Source organism: Haemorhous mexicanus, chromosome 11 (assembly GCF_027477595.1).
Source record: "Haemorhous mexicanus isolate bHaeMex1 chromosome 11, bHaeMex1.pri, whole genome shotgun sequence".
NCBI lineage: Eukaryota > Metazoa > Chordata > Aves > Passeriformes > Fringillidae > Haemorhous > Haemorhous mexicanus.
The window spans coordinates 6,538,555-6,550,652 of NC_082351.1; the positions used below are offsets into that span (position 1 = coordinate 6,538,555).

The window sequence follows — 12,098 nt, forward strand, 5'->3', positions numbered from 1 at the left end:
CAAACGGTGCAAAGGATGGGACAAGCCAAAGAATTCGAGGTTTTGTTTTTTTAAAAACCTGATTTTATTCCATAAAGATTCCGCTAATTTTTTTTTTTTTGCTCTTGTGTTTCCACATTGTATTTTAATCTGTGCCTGGAATATGGCAGGGACAAGTAAGGGACAGAGCAGGAGCCTGAAGTCAGGGCCCAGCCTGAAGGTGTCCCATCCTGGAGCAGTCACAAACTCCTCCCCAGCTGCATTTGAAGGAATTTCCAGCTCAGGGAAAGCCATGCAGGAAGAGCAGTGCATCAGAGAACCCTGCAAAAGCTGGGCAGTAGCAAATACCCATTCAGGATAGGCATCCATATCCCTGGAGAATTCATATCAGATGAATTCTCCAGGGGAAAAATGGATTGCAATGGGAAATTTGCTCAGCAAACAGGGAATTCACCCCCTGTGCTGCTGGGAGAGAACACAGCTCCTGAATTCAAGGGAATTCCAACAGCCAGGACCAAGAGCAGGCAAACCACAGAGCTCAAAGCTGCTGAGCAGCATCTGTGAGCTCAGTGCACGTTCTGACAAGGACCAGGTGAAAGAAGGAACTGGTGTTCTGTCTGAAAGGAGCTCAGGCAGATTTACTGGCAGGGTAAATTGGAAAAGGGAGGAAGGAACACCAAAGTCAAGGAGAGACTTCCCAACACCCAGGAGAGCAATAAAATCAGCTAAGGGAGGAAAAAAAAATCCCCTATGCAGACTCTGCTGGATATGTGCAGCTCAGTTTCTCCCTTAAAAAGGGAAATTTAACACTGAAATGCCAGAGAAAGTGGAGGAATCAGCAAAGCAGGCTCAGGTGGGGTCATGGAAGGAAAAATTCACTTTTCCATGGGATCAAAAGATTTAAACTCTGCAAAAAGGAAATGCTTCTCTCTGCCTTTCAGGGGTGAACTTGTACAGTGTAGAATGCTCTGAGTGTCAAGGAAGGCTTGGCACATATCCTTTGAAATAGAGTGTGAATAAAGACAAATGTTAGCACACTCCTTTGTGAGATTTGATTTCTACATATTAGCATTTGAATTGTGCTCAGCCCTCTGTGTGTGTCCCATTAAGAAAATCCCCATTTCTGGGCTCTGCATTAGGAGAAAGCTGCAGAAATGTGGGCTCCAGGAAGAGCCAGAAGGCAGCAAAAACCCAGGAGCACTCCCACAAACCCTGTACCATCCCAGAGCCTGCCAAGGAAAACCCTAAAGCACAAGGAGCACACAGGAATTTCCCTTTGTGGGCAGCAGCTCCTCATGGATCACCAGCAATCGACTGATGTCACCAAGGATTGCTCCAAAGTCAGGAGGAGCTTCTCCTTTGCAGCTGCTCCCATGGTGTTTCCTCAGGGAGGGAAATGTGCCCAACAGCTCCAGCAAGGAGCTCCACTGTGCTACAGAGGTGGCCAGTGCAGAAATTCTGAAAATGCCTTTTTTCAAAACATTACTGAGCAACCCCCCAGAGAAACACTCAGAACATGCAATTAACCACCTCCTGGCAATCCTCAAAGCAGCTCTTTTTGGTGGCAGTGAAGCAAATCCACTAAAAAAGCAGGGGAAATAAATGTCCCCAACATGCAAAACTAAAATATTTACATTTTTAAAAAACTATAACGAAACTAATACTATAGAAGTACTTTCATTACTATGAGCTCTTATCTTTTGAGTTACATTCAATATTTCTGAAGATTTTTAAATCAGAAAGGCACTTCAAAAGTAGTAAAAAAGAAAAAAATAATGACACAGTAATTAGTAAGAGAATATTAAAATGGGATTTAAAAAATAAAATATTTCAAACTTTTCTTAATGTGCAAGAAAATTCCATGGGAACTTTACCTGCTGGACATGGCAGGAATCATCCTGCCTGGCTCCCAGAGGCACACAGAGCTCAAACCAGGGCCAGGCTGTCATTTATAAACTGATCTAAATCAAATACTTTTCCTCCAGTCCCTCGAGCAGGCACTGAAGTCTCACCTGACTTTCCCCCCCCAGAACTGCTCAATTCCTTGGAATCCCGGGGAGCACAACCACCCTGTTCTCTCTGCCAGAGAGGACAAGGAAAAGCAGCCCCTGACACTGAGGCTCTTTGCCATTTTTAACAGTCAGGTCACACCAAGACAGGTGAGAATTGCTTAAATCCCACAGTAACACTCATCCATTAGAAAATTCACTGACACTACAGAATAACTCCATGGTAATCCATCCAAGACATGATTTGAACCAAACACACCACACAGAATTCAGCAGGAATATGTTCAGTTTTTTCAGGTTTGGGTTTTTGTTTTTTTGTTTTTTTTTTTAATCCTGATTTGATTCCATTAAGATTAATGGAATTAATCTTAATTTCTTTTTTGCTCTCGTGCTTCCACTCTATATTTTAATCCAGTGCCTATCAGGAGTCTGATGGGATGTTTAGGCAATAAAACCCATGGAGAAGTTTGCACAGCCATGCAGGGCAGCCTCAGAGGGCCACAGTTCCCATCACCTTTAAAACAGGGATAAAATCCATATTTTTCTAATGCACTTCAAGATTTACTGAAGAGAACCCCATGCAAGAACTCCTGTCAGCTGTGACCCTCTCACTGAGTAGGGTGATGTTGGGATATTACCCTTCCTGACCTCTGGAAAGAACATAAAATTGAAATGAAGCAGTAATTGTACAATCATAAATGTCACCAACACCAGACAGTAGGGAAAGACTAATTAAAGGAAGTTTGCTCTTCAAAGGAGGAAGAGTTCAGATTCATTCACAGATTTTTATATATTTAATTTTGTTGTGCAAAGGGAAAATGAATGTACAGGCAGCTCTAGGGAAGAGTTCAGATTCATTCACAGATTTTTATATATTTAATTTTGTTGTGCAAAGGGAAAATGAATGTACAGGCAGCTCTAGGGAAGAGTTCAGATTCATTCACAGATTTTTATATATTTAATTTTGTTGTGCAAAGGGAAAATGAATGTACAGGTAGCTCTAGGGAAGAGTTCCGATTCATTCACAGATTTTTATATATTTAATTTTGTTGTGCAAAGAGAAGATGAATGTGCAGGTTTTTGTGGGCAGAGATCTGCTCTGCTTCTGCACAAGAGCTCTGAAGGAGCATCAGCACATCCACAAGTGCCAGAAAAAGGAACAGGCTCTTCTTCCCCATGAAATGTAGGGACAGAAGTGGCACAGAAATGGAGGGAGGGAGGGAGGGAGGGAGGGAGGGAGGGAGGGAGGGAGGGAGGGATGGAGGGATGGAGGGATGGAGGGATGGAGGGATGGAGGGATGGAGGGATGGAGGGGGCTGTCTCTGACATCCCACCTGCAAACCAGGCTTTGCTGACATCTCTCATGGTTTGGGATGAGCTGCTGGGTAATCTGTGCTGGGAATTGCAGTGGAGGGAGCCCCCTGCTCAGCTGTTTGCCTCCAGTGGAGGTGGCAGAAGTGACAAAAGCTGTTTGCCAAAGGTTTCCTCACTGCTGGAAAAGTTTCCCAGTGCCCTGCAATTACAGGCCAGGAGGGGAAAGCAGGTGCAGCCACACAAGATAAAACCATTCCTTCAGCTTTCCATCCCCAGTTCCAGCTGGCATTTCAGTGCTGAGCAGCACAGAAATAACAGCACAGCCCAAAGTATCTCCTTAATAACTCCAATAAATCAGAGGGATGACAAAACAAAACCAGGAAGGATTTCACATGGGAACATCTTTGGGAGAGGACAACACCTGCAGCTGCTTTTGAGAAGAGCAAATCCTTGTGAGCTCCTGGGCTCAGCAGACACATTCCCAGAGCATTCCCAGAGCACTGGGACCTCCTGGCTCTTGTCTCCAGCTCCTGCCAAGGTCTGACCACAGCAGGTGCTTCGTGTTCATCTGTGCAAGCAGCAGCATCTTCCATGGGTGCAGCCTCAGCTCTGGCTGGGAGGGAGGTTAAACTGAGCAATCCAGGGATTCAGCCCATTTTCCCCTGGAATGGGATGGGAGAGGCTGAAGGCTCTAGGAAGGTTTGTTTTGGAGGGTTACAATTTTTTTATCTCTACAAGCTCACTGAACTGTGTGGTTGTGCCTGGCAGCTTGCCTTCCACAACAGGAATTGAAACTATTATACTGAGAAATAGAGAAAATTACAGTATTTCAAACTCTCCTTATTTCTCTGCAAAAAAAAAAAAAAAAAAAAAAAAAGGGGACAAAAACCTCAGGAGGCTTTTCTTTTTTTAATAGCTGAATGACTAAGAAAGTTCCCTCTCTAGTAAGTCTGGCTTCGCTTTTCAGTCTCTAACAGACATTTAAATGTCTGACAAATAGATTATAGACTACCTGCTTTAAGAGTTTGGGGGGAAAAAAACGAAGCTGAAATCTGTATTACTTTGAAAGACAAGCACAATATTTGGTCTGCTCAGCTTGTGGCACCTATTAAAACCTTCATTAAAGCACCAGTGACAAACTGCTGCTGTCAGGGAGAAGTGATGCTGAGCACTCTGCAATATTTGATGGCACAGTTGCCCACACAGTCATTATGACCATGTTTTCATCCTGCTCTACACTGGAAAAATATTGGCACCCACTAGAACATTTTGATAGAAGTTGGGATGGTTTTAGCCACAAGAGCCCATCAAACATTTAGATGGAGGTGAGAGCTGTAGGTGCACTCATCACCTGAGTGGAAATCCATCTGGAAATCAGCAGAGGAAAAAGGGAGCAAACCTTGGAGTAATTTCTCTCCACATTTACCTTACATAATATTTTGAATGCATTAAATCTGTGCAAGTGCCACTTTGTATAATATAATTCTTTTTATCACCTTCCCAACACAACAGTTGTTTCAGGTTTTTCAATACAGAATACAGAAAAATTAATCTAAAACAAGTCTGTGCAGTATTCTGCATAGCAGCTACCCAGAACTGAGAGCTCTAATCTATGGAGAGCTTCCCTCATTACCCACAGAAAACCAGCAAAGCCTTTGAATCTGAGTTTTTCATTCCTTTGTGCTCCTCCTATTGAGCTTTAAGTCTTTCCACACACACCACAGGAGAGGGAGAGTTCTGTGAGCAGACACCCAAAGCAACAGGGTGCTCTTGTTATCTTTTTGTTCTCCATGCTTACTTGCTGAAAAAAGAGTGTGATTCTCTCTCTTCCCTGATAACTTGCTAATAATTTCAATATTTTTGGAATATATTTATTGTTGTCATAAAGCAAATTTGCTCAGACATCTCCTTGCAATCATAAAAATGAATACTAAGCTTATTCTATTTCACAGTTAACACTTACTAATTTTTCTTTATTGGTTCTACTATTTCAGAAGCCCAAAACTTACTTGCTGGTGAGTGCTATTTTCCCCTTTTTTCTCTAACAGTTTGAACATTATACCTCATTTTCCCTCCTTGGTTCAAGAGCCTTCAGCAACAAGAGAGGTAACAAATGAAAAGACAGATTGTACATGCATTGTATCACCACTTGCTAGTCAAGAGAAAACTCAGACTAAATACCAGCTTGTACAAACAGTGGGATTTTTATACAATCAGGGGCAGTTGGGCAATGCCATTTTAACAAGATTATCAAGTTCAGCCAAGCCAGCCTGCCTGGCTTTCAGGGCAGCTATAGCTAAAGAAAAGCTGGAGGCAATGTGGTGCTGCCCCACACCTAATAACCCTGCCTGGAATCCTGCTCATCTGAGTGCAACATCCTGTGAGTGTATGGCTTCCAAAATTTCATCATTAAACCCCCCCCTCCACCTGGTTACAGACATTAAAGTCTCATCACTGCTAAGGCAGAGCATTTTCACACAAGTGAAAAATGATAAATTAGATTCACACCACACCAAACACGGTGACAAATGTATCAGCACTCCACCTGCATCTAATAACTTTATTAAGCTGAGCTTATAAAACAGGGCTCGTGATATAGATTAAAAAAAGATAATTAAGCCATGCACTATTACTGCTGGAACTTTCATTTCTGCATCCCAGACCATGATGGATACTTTACCTGAGAAATTCTAGTTTGTGAGTAAAACTGAGGGTTTGCCTTATGAAGAACAAATTAATAATTGTGGGGAAAAACCCCTGTCTGCATCAAGTACAGAGGAGGCATCATTTAGTCCAGAAGCCCAGGGTCTGGGGCAGTGGGAGGATGCAGAACTCTGCAGAGGAGCCAGCTCCTCCTGCACCACTTCCATGCTGGGATTCAGCATCTCCTCACACAAGCCACCAGCAGTGCACTCCAAGCAGGTTTGTCACATCCCCTGATCCCACAAGTCACACAGCACAAGGTCCAGAGACAGCAGACTGATCCTCCTAGCCAGGGCAACCTCCCAAAACTATCACTACGTGGGGGAAAAAATCTCTGGTAAAGTAAATAGAGAACGTCTGGTCCTTGGCTGGCATCAGCAAGCCAAAATTCAAAATTGTCTTTACAAATCAAAGGGAATTCCTCAAGAATGTTCCAGAATTTCTATGAAGTTACAACAGTAGATTTTTCATTTGAGGGAGGAAAAGAAAAAGAAGCAACTTACAGTTGTCTTGTAAAAACAAGTGAGTGCCTCATGAACAGGGCTCTGAGTCACATAACCAGCTGGGTCTTCTCCTGTTGGCTAATCAATCTTGATTTCAAAACTGGAAGAAAGAAAGAAGATAATTAGACTTGACAAACCCCAGAGAATTAAGCAAATTAATAGAACAAACAAGGAGTGATCTAAAGGATGCCCCACAGGAGGAACAGATCCAAGAGCAAACATCCAGTGTCATAAATAGTTAGGGACATTTTGCAGTAAAATCAAGGGATTAAAAAGTTCCAACTCTGCGACCAAAGATGTGAATTAAAAGCTTGAAAACACAGTCCCAGTGATATCTCTTTTACCCATTTATCAGAGCTCTAACACTCTGGCCTCTCATATTTGTAAATAAATGTGATTTTTAATGTTTTTGGAGGCTGAAAACCCCATGTGTGAGAGGGAAAGGCCAGCAGAGAGGGCAGGAGCAGAGGAGAGACATTCCCCTAGTTTTCCTTGCACAACATAAGAACTTGGAAGGGAATAATTGAGAGGCCTTGAGGTCACCACAGAGATGTCGTGGTGAATAAGTGACATCCTGGCTGCTTTCATAAGAGGTGCTCAGGAGGGTGCAGGGAATGACAGGCAAGGAGAGGCCCTCCTAGGGCAGGATGAGGGAACACATCCTTACACTGTAAGGACAGACAGAAAGAAATCCATTTTTCATCTTTTGGTGCTAAAAAGGGATTGTTGTGCTCCAGCACCATGCCATGGCTGACCCAAGCACAGAATTCCATTGGGTTCCTCTGGTGTCACACCACAGCATCTGGCAGAGCTGGAGGGGACACTCCTGGGAGAGCAAACATCCACTTGTGCCTGTGAGTTCCAGCTAATGATCAATTCATCTCACCCCTCAGTAAATCATGCTTGGATTCAGCCTGCAAAAACTGGATTGTTTCAGGCCCTTTGAGCACCATGTGAGAACATCTTTCATGATAAATGAGGATTTCCCTGCAGACACCAGTGGGATCACATCTGCTTCATCCTGCATTAGCACAAAGCAGTGACTGTCCCCATGCTCCTGCCACTGTGCCAGCTCTGGCACCTCATGGGCTCTATTCAGTCTCCACCTTGTGCCCAAATGAACATTCCAGCTACCCAAACACATTTCAGCTCCAGATTGCTGGCATTTGTTTGAGATAGAGCAACATCCTTAAATATTCTCACTCTACCTTAGGTCAGTTCAGTTTGTATAATGCACCTGGGACTCCCAGGAGGTGGACACCATTCCTTCATAAACCACATTTCAAATGTATTTGAAGGTTCATGCCCAGCACAGAGTTCCAGCACCACACAGCACCCCCAGGCTCTCTCCCCTCGTGGCTGTGGAAATCAGGGGGAGCTGATTTTGGGGGATGCACAGATGGAGCAGCCCAGGGGAAAGCACTGGGAGGTGCTGGTGGCTGAGAGGCTGGGCATGTCCCAGCCGAGTCTGGGAGCCCAAATCCCCTGCCCTGGGCTGAGCAGGGCTGGGGGGATTCTGCAGAGCTGCCCCAGCCTGGGCCAGCACAGGAGGGACCTGGAGGAGCCCAGAGGAGGCTCCAGGATGGGCAGGGGATGGAGCAGCTCTGCTGGGAGGAGAGGCTGGCACAGCTGGCATTGTTCACCTGCACAGGAGAAGCTTTGGGGTGATGGAATTGTGGCCTTCCAGGACCTTCAGGGAAGATGGAGAGAGATGATTTACAAGTGAGAGAACATGGGGAATGGCTCCCACTGCCAGAGGGCAGGGTTAGATGGGACATTAGGAAAAAAAATCCATCCAGCAAGGGTGTTGAGGCCTGACACAGGTGCCCAGAGCAGCTGGGGCTGCCCCTGGATCCCTGGCAGTGCCCAAGACCAGGTGGGATGGGGCTTGGAGCCCCCTGGGACAGTGGGAGGTGTCCCTGCCATGGCAGGGGTGGGATGGGATGATCTTTAAGGTCCCTTCCCAGCCAAGGCAGCCTCTGATGTGACTCTGCTGTTTAATGCCAAGGGATGCACAGCCTTGCACTGCCAGGGAGGGAGAACACACTGAACCTGCCTGCTACAAACAGGAGCCTGTGCAGGATCCAGTCTGAAATCCCAGCCCCAAGACCCTGCCTACCAAAGAAAATAGGACTTTTTGGAACAGGTTTCTAACCAAATATTTATTATCAGGCTGTACCACCAGGTGGCAAGATTGCAAAATAAAGGGATTTTTTAAATTGTTCCTAAAACCCCCTCAGTCAGGGCTGCTCCAAGGACCCCTGGCTGGGCCCTGGTGATTGTTTTGGGAGGACTTGGGCAAGTATTTAAATGTACCCACTTGGGGCTGCAAAATAAAGTACTTTAAGTTCTCTCTCCTCATGCAGTCAACAGCCAAATGCAACACCATGCATTCCCAGTGCATGAAAAAGGAAATTGTGGCCACCAGCTGCACTTCTGTGAAGAACTTGGTTTTCCCACTGTTTCCATCCTGCTCCCTCTTTCCCTGATAACCAGTTCAACCTTTTCAAAAGAGCCTAAAACCTGACATGACTGCAGGGACCCACATAACAAAGGGGAACACAACTCAAAAAGATGAATAAGATTACTTTGCAAAGGGAGAGTAAGGACTTTACACAGAGTGTACTTACAATCATTTGGGTAATTTTTTTTCCCAATACTTTCATTTATCTGGTTATATCCCAATTATCCATAAACCAGTTCTAAGTTCTACCCTAAAGGTGTGCCACATGAGCTCAGTTTAAAGGGCTGAATTTTATAACATGTTATTTTAATTCAAAATTTAAGGAAAATATAAATCTCCAGTAACAACTTGGGAAGCTCTCTCTCTAATGCCTCGCCCCTAGATCACAAAGGGCACCATGTGAGCACCCAGTCCTCATTGTGTGATTTATTTATACCTACACACACACAGGCATGTGGCTAAACAACAGCATATAAAATATTAGTAAAGCTAATACTGGTAACCACACCAAGCTGGTGAGAAACTCTACCTGACCCTGAGATATGCAACACAAAAGAAACAATGATTCCAGAAATAGTTTAGGGACTTTTTCCTTCCATTTGTAGCCTTGCACCTGCTCCATAACACACAGTTACACTTCACAGATGCTTAAAATATTGTCATTATCCCTGGAGCTAGAAGAAATTAGGTAGGTGTAAAATAATCAGAATGTCAAGCACATTAAATGTCAAGCATAAATAAGAACCAAAATTGGAATCTTTCAAAGATGCTGGTACTCCCACAGTTGGGCAAAAAGTGTTAACTTCAATAACTGCCACCATTTGGGACTTGTATTATTATACAAACCACAAAATTCTCTGCCTTAATGGCACCAGCTTGAAAGATGATTTGGCATTAGAAAGTAGAAGTAAATGTTATCCAAAACATCAAGACAACTTCCTGCCCCAAAATAGATTTTTATTTGAGACTCTTCAATTCAAACACTCCAGGGTATTGAAATTAAAAAGAGAAATAAAAAAAAATCCAAAAGGCTTTGCAGGAGAAGGGAGGGATGAGTAATACACGAGCCTGTGTTACATGAGATGGCACCAAAAATACAAACTGCAAGATAAACTGCCGAGTTGTGTTCCTTCAACCAATAAAACAAAATAACTTGTTCAAACAACTTTTAATTCCATAATCCAATCATCATGGAAATTAAAATCAAGCACTCTTTCCCTAGTGAATATAGACTAACTAAATATTTTAAAGTGAAGACACCTAAACACTAAATTAGATTGGAAATTCTTTCAAGAGAGATTTGCTTTCATCTAAGTTCATCCCACCTCAGCATAGAGGCAAGTCCAGACATCTAAACTGTAGTTAACTAAAATTTAAGCGTGAAAAAAAAAAAAATTAAAACCCACAAAGCACATTATGCCATGCTTAGAGAATAGCACCTATGGTGAATTGTCCAATGAAATCCACACAAGTGTTTTGGGTTTTTTTTTTGTCTGGCACCAACATCTCCTTTTCCTTCCACATTTCCTATTTAACTTTCTATTTGAACTACACGACCAAAGCAGCTTTACAGGAGATTCAGAGCTTGGGAATGGCTTTGCTTTGAGGGCTTCAGATGGGAAATCCCCTGGACAAGTCTGTGGCCATGGAGAAGCCCCATGGAGAAAGCCATGACCCCATCACAGAGACATTCCCATGGCCAGAACACACCACAAAATCCTGAGTATTTCAGGTGGGAGAGATCCTCACTCTTGGACAGAGCCAGGACAGGAACTGTTCTCATCCTTCCAGCCTTGGGGCAGGAGCTCTCCTCTTTCTGGGGAGAGCTGGAGCAGAATCAGTGGACTGCCAGGAGGATCAAGAGGAGCAGGGCTGAGGTCAGAGAACCTGCCAGCCCAGGGGAGCAAGGACATGGAGCTGATTTGCAGCAAGAGAGCATCAAGGTGAGAACACCTCCACAGAACCTGAGGAGGGAAAACATCAAACACCCCAGGGAGCTGAGCTTTAACACCCCAGCCACCCTGTAAATCTCCAGGATACCCCCCACAGGTCCTACCTCAGCAGCAGGGGCTGTGCTTCACATCTCTGGAGGCTGAGAGAAAACACTCCAACTCACAAACTCCTCAATTTTACACTGAATTGGTAGAATTAGGGCAATTCAGGTTTGCTCCCCTGCTCTAAGGAATGAAGGCTCTCTGCACTGTCCAGGACTTGCTAAGGAGCACTGCTAGGATTGCCATGCCAGCTCAAGCCTCTGCTCCAAATCCCAAACTAAGAGGGAAATACAAAGTATAAAGGTATTAATAACTGGAGTTTAAATTACATTAAATGCTTTGCTGGCTTTCTTCTTTGCCTTATTAAATAGTCAGAAAATAGAAAAAAAAACAATCCAAAATTTTATAAGTCAAATGAGGCCGTGCCATGTAGGGGAGCACTCTTCTTTAAGGTCTTCCTGAAAATAACATTTTCTCTTCCTGGAGAGTACTGTGATCCAGCCACAGACTCAGGCAACTGAAGGACGTGTTCACATTAAAAAAAAAAAATAATAAAATCAAATCCTCTTCATGTTCAAGATCACTCTCTAAAGCACTTACTCTATAAAAAGAAATCTGAGAGAGCACATACACCTGATTTATTTCAGGAGCCAAACAAAAATAACAAGAGTGCCACCTATCCTTCATTAGGAATAACAGAGCTTCCTGTGGACTGACCTTGCTGCTAAAAACCCTGACAGCTGAGAACACACAAAACTCTCCATCTGGGCAGGAACTTTGGGGGGGAAAATGCAAAATGGAAAAGCAGGATTAAAAAGAAATACAGGAGGAGGAGGAGGACTTGGGGAAAATAAATCTGTTAGGTATCAAAAGTATAAAATCCAAAAGGTTAAACCCAGGAAAACTCAGGATGTTTTACAGCTTGAGGCCACATTTAGGGTTCCAGTAATGACTTTATGAAAATCAGTTTGTCTGCAACAGGCAAGGAGGAGCAAACTTGGTCTAGAAGAAGCTGCTGTGCAGAGGCAGCAGCTGCCACTGAACAGGAGACAGGGAATATTTATCCAGTGCAGACAACTGGAGCAGCAGAGAGAGGTGGGAGGGTCATTATTTTCTCTTTTTTTGAAGTTAT

General features: G+C 43.8%; 1 protein-coding gene across 10 annotated transcripts in view; it reads right to left on the bottom strand.

Moving 5' to 3' along the window:
- The window catches only part of ATP2B2 (ATPase plasma membrane Ca2+ transporting 2), a 403,287-nt gene that overhangs the window by 259,308 nt on the left and 131,881 nt on the right, over window positions 1-12,098 (bottom strand). For all 10 annotated transcript variants that reach the window (XM_059856152.1, XM_059856154.1, XM_059856161.1 and 7 more), the window contains one exon: window positions 6,509-6,608. The gene's annotated coding sequence lies outside the window, so the exon portion shown is untranslated. The remainder of the gene's footprint in view (window positions 1-6,508; window positions 6,609-12,098) is intronic.